Raw genomic sequence first — 11330 nt, 5'->3', positions numbered from 1 at the left:
ATATATATATATATCTATATAATATATATATTTTCCAAAAAAAAAAATATAAATAATTTTTAAAAAGTCAACCTGTCAACCTGACCTGACCGGCCCAAAAATATTCGGGCTGGGTTTTTACTATAACCCATGTTAAGTATAATTTGGGTTGGCCCAACCCAATTCGATTCGGGTTGATGTTGGGTTGAGACTGGGCTGGGTTGAACCCGCCCAACTTGCAGCCCTAGTTGAAACCCAATTTAAGCCTCATTTAAAGGCCTATTTGCTCGACCCATTTGATCCGGTTGCAGGCCTGCAGCCAATCAGCTAAGCCCATGAATTTAAAAAAAAAAAAAACAAAACAATAATATAATGCTAAAATATCGAACAGCCATTTTTTAAAGAAATTATAAAAAAAACATAACAAGAATATAATGCTAAAAAAAAAAAAAACAAAACATGAATTTTCCAACAGCCATTTTTTAAAGAAATTGTTTGTTTGTTTGTTTTTTTTTTTTTTTTCACAAAATTTTAAAAATGTTCTCTCACTCATAAATCTATTAAAAAAAAAAAAAAATTGGAGGGCCCAATCGCTTATTTTGCTCCAGGAATCCTCCTCTCTTCCTTTTACTTCAAGTTTTAATTACTCTCAATTTTTAATGCTAAAATATCACTGTCAGAATTTGCTTCTCAATTTTAGTAGAACTGATGGAATACTAAAAAACTAAATATCGCTTTAAATTAAAAAGTTTTCAAACCTTTCTTGATTAATTTAAAAATAATGTGGTGTTGACAACATGTGACGTTGCACTTATACAAGTTGCAATTAAGACGCTATTTGTTGCCCAAATTATATCATTTAACATTAACTTGTCAACATAACGACGTGGAATCATTTTTAAACATAATTACATATAATAGATGTTATTTCTCAATATTTCTTTTTCAGCATGTATTTGGGTAAATTGCATTCATACTTTCTTAAGTTTGGGTTAAAGGCAACCATCTAAAACTTAAGTGCTTTTTGAATAATGACATTCCAAAATTTAATAAACTGAACAAAGACACATCCAATTATGATAAAAGTACATCTTACCATTTGACTAGTGAATTAACTATGTTAATTATTAAATTATCTTTATAACTTCCTTTTAAATAACTAAAATGACCCATATAAATGTATACAATCTTAATCACTTACCCACAATGCCTCCACCTCTTAGCACCAATAACTCTTCGGCTTTGTTTGCATACATATGAGAGAAAATAAAAGAAATAATAACATTAGTTATGAGATAAAAAAAAAAAGAGAAGAAATGATAGCAATAATCTCTATTTATGTTTGAATAGATAGAAGAGAAAAGAAATGAAATGATATTATTTTTATTTGGATATGATAGATGGGAGAAAAGAAGATAAATGATAACAACCAAATTACTTTCATATCCTTTTAAATAGAAGCGATACAAGTGGAATAATAATTTTCTCTCTTTAATTGTCGAGGACACTTTCGGAATTATGAAAATACTACTTAAACATTATCATTTCTTTCCTTATCTTATCATTTTTGGAGAGATAGGAAATGAGTGATAAGGAGGGACTATCATTTCTTTTCTCTCATTTTAAACCACCAAAACACATTTAAGCTCCATCATTTTATTTCATTTCTTTTCCTATCCCTCCAAATCATCCCATCCAAACGCACTCTTCATTCGTCGTTTCCATCTCTTTGAGATGTACACACACACACAAGTACACACTACAAATATTTGCACACATAAACCCAACTCCTCAAAATCCAAACATTGCAAGAACTTAATCAGAGGCCTCACGGGGAGAGAAGAAGATGAAGGCCTTGCCATCAATGGTTGATGCAGGTGAGGATGAGCAGGTGGTTGATGCGGGTGAGGATGTGAGACTGGAAGAGGTCCCAGTGGGTAGATAGAAGAAGGTTTAGAGATAAAAAAACGTGGTGTATATTGAATAAGGGTAGTTTGGTCATTTTAGGTGGCTGATATTTTTGGATGAAAATATAATATTTTACTGCGGGGCATATTAGACATTTTATATCACTTAAGGCAGTGTTTGACTCCTTATTTATAAAATAAGGTGTCATTGTTTAATATTGTAAACCTGACGGGGCAATTAGATCACACTCTTCTCAAGTTGCAGATGGGTGTCTTTAACCCAAACTGGAAGGTGTGAGTGTAATTTACCTTATATATTTATATGACATACCATTGGATCTGTGGTTGAAGAGTTCTTATTTGGGTTAATTTAATAAAAAAATATATTAGGAAACCTTAATTAATATAATGCAAATACTAAAAAATAACCCATCAAATAATAGTTTAGGTAAAAATAATTACAAATACGACAATTTTCACTGTTCACGAATACATGGAGAACAAATAACCCCTGAGTATCTTCTGTAATTTACTAAATAACCGTTCTTCTCTTTCCATCTCATATATCCACCGTACCAATCTATTACTCCACTGTCACTGCTAAGGCATACCATTACTCCTCTTTGTCAGTCCCTCACCGGAATTAATGGAGCTCAATATTGGTCTGTCTTCGCCGAATAGTGTAAAACTTATACTTACACAAAGTAAAATGTTGATTGCAGTAATGTAAAACCTTCGCTTAATAATGTAAAATACATAACAAGCAACTCTCAAAATGGGTCTTTAATGGATCTATCTGGTTGGATGGTTATACCTCTTCACCAGTTTGTTTGTTGTAACTTTACGGGTTGGGATGCTGAAACTGTTTGGTTTGGTCACTAAAGTTTGGTCGTTGTTTAGGCAGAGCTCGTCGGAATCAATGAGCTTTGTTGGTTGGAGTTCACTGGAATTAATGGAGCTCACTGTTAGGATCTTCATCGGCATGAAGGTCACTGCCGGGTCTCTCTAGCTTTATCGATTTGGTCTCTGTTGGTTCTTGGTCGTTGTTTGCTCCAAATTCGTCGAAATCAATAAAGCTCATTCACCATAGTCATGTAAAACGTTCTCTGTATGTAAAACCTTTACCGAATATTGTATAACATCCAAATATATTATATGAAATGATCTTGATCATTTATATATGTAAAATCTTTGCGGAGTACCGAATAGCATCATAATATATTATATGAATCGGTAATGGCTATTTATACATGTGTCACAAATATAAGTGTGAGTGATTGTAATTATCCATTGTAATAAAGGTGGCATGTTATGGTGCAGAAGATGTGATCTCTTTCTTGGAGGCCGCAAAAACGTGCTACATGCAATGCTTTTGGCTGTTCAACTTTGGCTTGCTCAAAAGTCTAAAGTGCAGCTAATTTCCGTAGCAATTGGTTGTCCTTAATTTCCAAGTTGTGAAAACCAATTTCCCCCCTTTTCAACTCCCCGTTGAGCATATTCGGTTCCCATTAAAGCCGCCACATGGAGATGTAGGCAGTTGGTGCTCCGAATATTCTCTATTAATCCTGTCAAAGAACCCCCTTTTCACATCTTAATCATGAATGAAATAAATTTCGATTACAAAGTCAGCATCATTTACATGGAACATGCTGGTAGAAGTGGCTACTTTTATTAAGCACCAACTACTACTCCCACGTGGTTACCTTTTTTTTCTTTTCAATTTGGTCCGTACTTTTCAAATAGACATCCAACTTGTTCAGGCCAAATTTTAACCCCATTTATTATTATTATTATTATTATTATTATTGATGTTTGTTCAAATTCTAAATGACCACTCTTTTACGTTAATGTTATGTTTATAAATATTAAATTTGTGTTTTGAATTTGGAATTTAAAAAATTTTATTACAAATTCAATTAAAGGTGTCGATTCAGTACTACTAATTTTAAATTAATTTTATTTTCTATGAGACCATTTTAATAGAGATGGACTACTTGATAATATATTGATATACAGTAATATTTTTTATGCTTGTTGATCCAAGTGAGAAGTTGGGACAATTAAAATAGGTTGGCTTCATACTTCATAGGAGCTTACTCGTTTAGGGAAAAATAATAAAAAAATAAGGAAAACAAAAGTGAACCAAAAGATTATTCGACCTCTAATTTTTTTTTCTTCTGCAGTAATAAGAATGAGGTTGAAGTTTAATAGCCACAGGCATAATGTTTTACAAAGATAAAAGTCAATAGCCTATAGTCCCATAAACCATTTTTTCCTTTTATCTTTTTAGTTTCTGCTGTGGCTGAAATGGAGAGATCAAAGAGAAGGGACTCCATTAAAAAAAAAAAAAGAAAAAGAAAAAAAAAAATTGAACATAGAAATTTTTAGGGCGATAAAGTAAATTAATTCATTACAAGGATCCAAGTCATCGTTTTGATGACTTATATTTGCAGAAGTCTTTACAAATCCTCAACAAAAATCATCAAATTAATTGAAAGGACAATAGAACCACTACAGATGAGAGAGAGATAGAGAAAAAAAAAAAAAAAAAAAAACTGGTTTACATATGATACTCCATTAACTGGAGTCAGAATTTCTTGTCATATATACAAGAACTTATTCCGGGACTTCTGAAACTGAAACTGAAACTGAAACTATATATATATGTGACTGCAACAAAACACTTTGTTAGTATTAGCTTAAACTGACCCACCTTGATTTTGCTTATGAATTGGAGTCAAAGCTAGTGATGTTGAAGAAATAGCTTTGAGATGCTTGCCTTCGGTGCCTCCATAAATCCGATTTTCGGATTCTTCACCATCATCTAATTTTGGGTTCTTCACAGGAAGAACTGCAGCCTGAATTGTGCTATCTTTATTGACTGGTTGTTTACGAGGAAAGAAGAAATCAGTCGGAAAGAAATTGTACTGAAGACCAGCCATGAAATTTCCAATATTAAGCTACAAATATATGAAACCAAGAAGTAAGGTTTAATTAGTAACTTCGAGAATATATAGAAAATGAAAATATGAGTGTAGACTAGAACTACAAAGCCGTCTTGGGTATGTCTAGATACATTTGTTCTTCATGTACATATATTTATAGAGCCCGAAAGAGATTGAAAATTGAATAGTCCATGACTTGGGCTTTAAGCTATTTTGTAGGATGAGAAATAATATTAATAAAACAAAAATCAACCACACTCATTTACCTTTGGAAAAAAAAAAAAAATAATAACCACCACCAGAGTGTGGGCCCTTTGATTGTCTCTTATGGGCAAAATTATCATGAATTGCTGCTCAACTATTAATATATTGCAATAGTAGTAATGTAGACTATTTTTTGAATAAAAATTTATATGCTTCATCCGGTAGATGGCCTTCAATTCTCGGTTAGTTTATGATGTGAAATTACTAAAACACTTTAGTAACGAACTTAAAATCACTGAAATAACATTAATATGTACCTAAAATACCAACTAGGAATCAAGAAAAAATAGTATTTTATTAAGTAAATTTCACATATAAATTGTCATACAGTTATTTTGACAATGAATACTATTATTTATTTATTTTCACCCTGTAACCGCGAATCCTACAAACCTACTGACGATTTTCTATCCTTTGAATATTTTAAATAAATGTCAAATTTTTGATCTTTATATCATGCATTCAATAGATAAGAAACTCTTAGTTATATTTCTCCATTCGAATTTTAAACTTAAATAGCATTAGTTTTGAAAAATATCATTAAATTACAACTCTTGAGGGTGACCCAAAATTAAATTTTGAAGGACTTGTTCTAATAGGCCGTTGTCTAGGAGGTATTATTTTGTAATTTATCCTTGTTTTAACTCTTGATATTAAGATTCCTTGAATATCCTGGATTTAAGATCTCCTGAATTATTCGTGCCTTTTGTCTTGGTATATCATGACAAAAATAGGAAGGACCTATGCCTGCTGCTGATTTGAGAATTAAAACAATAGAAATATTAATTTATTGGATGACCAAAACCATGCGCATGTTGATGTAGTATACTATATATATAAAATCGAAGTTTGATTAAGACTCCCAATTTTATAAGAGCCCTATAATTTGTGATGCAGACATATAAAATAATTGGCATGAATTTCACGCGCAAAAACAACACTAAATTTTTATTTATTTATCAGAAGCAATCGTACAAACAAAACTATACAACAAAAGAGACATATGCAAACAGAGCCATTGAGACAGAAACCAAATTTTCATGTGATGTAATTAATCTTTTATTTTATAATGATTTGCTCACGCGACAAAATTTAGCTCAGCTCACACATAAATGACAGGGCTATAATTAAAACTGGCATACAAGTCACTGAAAATGGGGGACCCCACTTCGTTATGCTTAAAAGCTCCAGATCGAGAACTATGAACATTTGTTCCATCAGTCTGAATATTCCAAAATCAGGGCTCCAACACAAATGCGGATTCTACATATGCCCTAACTCTTGGAAAGACTTTTTAATTTGGGCATCTTTTATATTGGAAACAAAAATTAAAGAGAAGCAGGATCATGCTAACCTTGGCTAACTATGTGTATCATATCTGGAGGGAAATGAAAAACAAATTGTTCAGAAATAGAACCTTAACCCTAGTACAAATGATGAATGATGTGATCAATGTTATACGATTAAAGCTATTTTCTATCAAATTGAGTGAATGTCCACTTGCAGAAGAAATTGTAACTGAATGGCGCCTTCCATCATCTTTCTTCCAACTCAAACACCTTCTTTTCGTTTCCAACCACCCACCTACCCACCAAACATACCGTATACCACATTCTCCACCACCGCATCAACCATCACACAACCCCCGAGAGTAATGTCATATTTTCTTCTTTGTTTGATTGATCCCACCGAGGCTATGCACAGGTGTTAGTTAATAGTACATGTGTGCAGATCTGTATTGTCACCGTTTGGGCTTAGTCTGGAGTATAGTTTTTTGTGTTCTTGTTTGTATGGGCCAGGGCCACTAATGTGGATTGCTCTTATTTTATCTTTTTTGCCCTTTACTTTTCTTAATGTTTGGGCTCAATATTGTCTTTTAATTTTACTACTTAATTACCGAAAAAAAGATACTGCCCAACTATTGTATGTTTTCTCGCTTTTCAAAAAGAGAGAGAACTGTACAAAATGGACTAGCCCCAAAGCCACAAACAAACAAGGGAATAAGCAGCACAAAACAACCCACCCGTCCTAAAACTAGAATCCCCTGACCTAGCATCACCATCGGCGGAGGTGAAGCTAAGGCAACCGACGACAGCTGTTTGTTGACCCAGCATCACCAAACAATGCAATAAGCTTTATCGTATTTTGACATCACCCAGTTAGATTCTGATTTTTATGTCCATGTCCTTCAAACATGCCCCAAATGGGTCCTTATCCCCCCTTTTTTCTTTTCTGAATGGGTTTCATTTTTATTATACAAATAATCAAAAAAAGAAAAAAGAAAAAAAAAAAGGCTATCTAGTGACCAAGGGGGAAACAAAGGAAAAGAAATCAACTGATGGGGCATCCCCCAAACAGAAACAAAATAAAGGAACTCCACAACAGCTCCAGCAAAACAGATTGCCATTCTAGAAGCGCGCATGTGCCTACAAGGCTACTAAGAAGGAATCAACATCATAATCAAAACATATATATGGTGCAGATCAGAGAGAGATAAACCAACTAAATCCAAGCCCTCCAAGCATGCTGACATGGCCAAGTGATGAGGGGAAGTAGTATCACATCCACGGACCCTTGTATTCCTTTCACCTGATCAGGTGTGAATCACAAACCAGTCCACAACTTCCGAACAATGATGAAGGTGAGAGATATTCCGGGGCAAAGTTGTGAGATCCACGTACTGCCACACCATATTAGCAAAAGAGCAACACGTACTAGAACAAATGGTCTCGATCTGAAATCTTCATGGTCAAAACAGTTATGACAAATAGCAGGGCCCTTAACCTCTCTTTTCTTGAGATTGAAGTAAGAAGGGAATGATCGAATTGTGCATAATCAAAGGGTCCTTCTCCCTTTCATTTGGCCACCTTGTGGAAGATTGTTTGGCCCACGAGTTTTACCTAAAATCTGTTGGATCCTATTTATTGCGCATTGTGATTTTTGTGAGAGACTCTTACTTACTCACTCCGCCTTAAATTAGAATCATACATGACTTAGAATCAGCCTCTTATTAATTTATTATATATCAGAGTCTAAAGCATATCCGTTTTTATTTTTATTTTATTTTATTTTATTTTAAGCAAATTATATAAAAAAAGAACAAAGGATTACAAAAGATTCAGCTTTAGCTGAACTAATTAAATATAGCGCAGCCAACTTAGTGGAATTCCTATGATTAGGCCATTGCAGATAGAGTGTTAATTGACTTAGGCCATGACTTGGTGGTAATCCTGACTCAAATAGAGCCCTAATTGCCAACTCAATCTGGAGGGCGAGGCGGTGGGAGACAGGAAGCAGGATTTGGAGCATGCATTGCTCCCAACCAGCCAAGGGCCTCCATTCGATTTCGCAATTCCTTTGATTGAAGCTGCATTCTAATGGATTCGTTGATTCTGTATAGGATGGCATTCTGTGAAGATGACAGTTGGAATGCTGAAGATGTGATATTTTGGATGGATCCAGAGTTGAAATGCAATGGCGTTTGAGGGCCAGGAGGGGAGAGATATATATGTCAGAGTGCTTTTGAGGGAGTATGTAACGGTACCGGAGGGAGTGAATGTTTGGTGGTGGGAGGTTAGTGAAACCAGGGATGTTCAAGAGAATGGGTGGGGGAAGCTCCAATAAAGAGCTGAGAAGTACATTGGATGGGGCATACCTTGAGACAATAAATATTGATCAATGAGACATTGAATGAGTGCCCCTCCAATTTTCCAATTGTCGTGCCACAAAAAAACATGAATCCCATTCCCAGCTTTGATCTTTATCAGAGGTCTTGCTTTACTTTTTAGGTGGAAAACTATCTAAAATTTCAAAAACATTCTGAAAATCATCATTAAAAAAAAACAGAGCAGTTTTAAACATCCAATCAATTTCTCTTTTGGACAATAAATTGTCTTAACTTTTCTGAATACATAAAATTATACACTCAATTAAGGTTGTATAATCAAGTGAAAACCATTTTTTTTTTTCTTTTTCAAGTCAATGTGCTGCATTAATCAACCTCCTTTCTTGAAACGGTTTAGTACTAGTACAAGAAATTTAGGTAATGCTTCTATTATTAAAGCCTTTATTATTATTATTATTATTATTATTATTATTATTATAATATTAGACCAGTGACAAGGAAAAACCCATAAAAGAACAAAATCAATATTTATTGTGTAGAAAAGAAGTCCTTACAAATTACACAAATCTAATATAATAATAATATTCAATTTACAACTTAATATATGTTGAAATTGGCATTCAAAAACTGCACCGGAAGTAAGACTGGGCAAGAAAGATGAAGCGGCGTGAGTTCCGGCACTTCCCCATCAGCTTCACAATGGTACCCACCTCTCTTTTTCTTGGGTACCAAATTCATCAGTAGTGGTGGTGGTGGTGGTGGTGCTGAACCTGCAGTATTAGCTTTGGAGAATTTGTTGTCATGCACGTGATCATAAGTAACTGCAGTTTTGAGCTTAGTAGTACTATTATCATCAGCCGCTGCCGAGTATAGCTTCTCGGCCTGTATCGGAACAAGTTGCCGTTGGTCATCGATCTTCGGTGGCCGAGGGTAGTAGAAATCGGTGGGGAAGAAACTGTATGAAAGGCCCGCCATTATTGAATAACTCAAAAACACAGATGTAGTTGTACGCGTTATGAATATACAAAACTAATCTTTGCTCTCTCTCTTTGGTGTCTATATATAATAAGAGTATATCTATATATAAAGGTCAGAGAAATCCTCGACACCTTGTATCTTACGTGACTTGGGCCTTAGGTATTTGTTGAACACCGAATTATTGAATATTCTAACTCGTTATCTTCCTACACCTTTCCGGAATAGGAATAGAAGTTTCTCCTATTTAAGAAACAAATCAACATGGGCTCATTCGGCCCAACCCCAACTACTGTTGGGTCTCACACTGTGGCCGATTTGGGCCAAATCGGCCCAATTACCTCTCCATCAGTCCCACACAGTAGCAAGTTCTATTTTTCTCATAAAATGAAAGGCAACTATAAGTTCTAAACTTTTCTTTTTAAACCAATAACTTCTAATTTTGAGAATTTTTTATTTTTTTATTTATTTTTTGAAATTTAAGTTCTAAATCACTACATCTTTCATTTATACTCTTACTAACTAGAAGTAAAATTTTGTATTTAGTTATTTTTTTAATATTCCATTAAATTTTAGTTACTTAAATTATGAAAAAAGTTTTAGTTATTTAGAGAAAAAAAAAACAGTTTTAGTGTAATGCCTGTACCTTATATATAAATATAAGTGCATATCTGTCTATTTGTGTTTGTGTGTGTGTGTGTGTGTGTGTGTGTGTGTGTGTGTGTGTGTGTGTGTGTGGTGTAATTTAAAAGCAAGAGAAAAGAGAAAAGAAAAAAAAAAATAGATGGGACCCATAAGCACTTAAATGGTCATGAGACCATTTTTGCTTTCATTTTCTCTCATTCCCGTAAGGTTCTCTAAGCTTCCTTCTTTTAGTTTTTTTTTTTTTTTTTTTTTTTTTTTTTTTTTACTTTTTTTGGTGTCAATCTTCATCTCTTGATTTCTTCTTCTATACTTAATGTTTTTGAGAGTCGTTTGCGACTATTTTTGTTATTTTGTGAGTTAATTGTTCTTGATTAGTGTCCTAGCATGCTAAATTGTGATGATTGTTCCTTTGTGAATTAATTTTTTTTTTGATTGATATCCTATTAGTATTTTAGCATGCTATATTGTGATAATTGTTCCTTAAAGTGACTTATATGAAACATGTGAGAAGGTGTATTTAATTAAATTATAATATGTATTTAATTGAATTGTATGAAAATAATAATAATAATAATAAAATGAAAGAAAATAAAATAAAAACATGCTTAATGTGTTAGTTTTCTATGCCAATTAATTTGTCAGAAATTTATGTGAAAGCTTGTTAATTGTGTGTTAAAAATTCTCTCTATTTCCATATATGCACACAAGCATTGGGCATGAAAGAAAAGGGAAAGTGTTTTGAAATGAAATTAAAAAGGGATTTTGGGGAGAATTTGATGAAACGGTTTTTTAGAAAAACCCGATCGCCGCGGAGTCACCAAAGGGCCGGTGTGTTAATATAGCATAGAAGGAATTAGGGAGATTGCCCTAGTGTGGTTGAGCTATCTGGGCCCCAAATGACGCTGCGGAGGTACCAAAGGTCAGGGACAGTAGCCAATCCTTCTCTCGTGTCGCCGCAGAGTCACCAAAGGGTGGGTTATATTAACAGTT

The sequence above is a fragment of the Cornus florida genome, unplaced genomic scaffold, assembly GCF_030987335.1.
Source record: "Cornus florida cultivar Cherokee Brave unplaced genomic scaffold, ASM3098733v1 CherokeeBrave_3.0.0_Hap2_Chr06, whole genome shotgun sequence".
In the NCBI taxonomy this organism is placed as follows: domain Eukaryota; kingdom Viridiplantae; phylum Streptophyta; class Magnoliopsida; order Cornales; family Cornaceae; genus Cornus; species Cornus florida.
The sequence above is the reverse complement of the archived record's forward strand: the minus strand, read 5'-3'. Positions refer to the sequence as shown.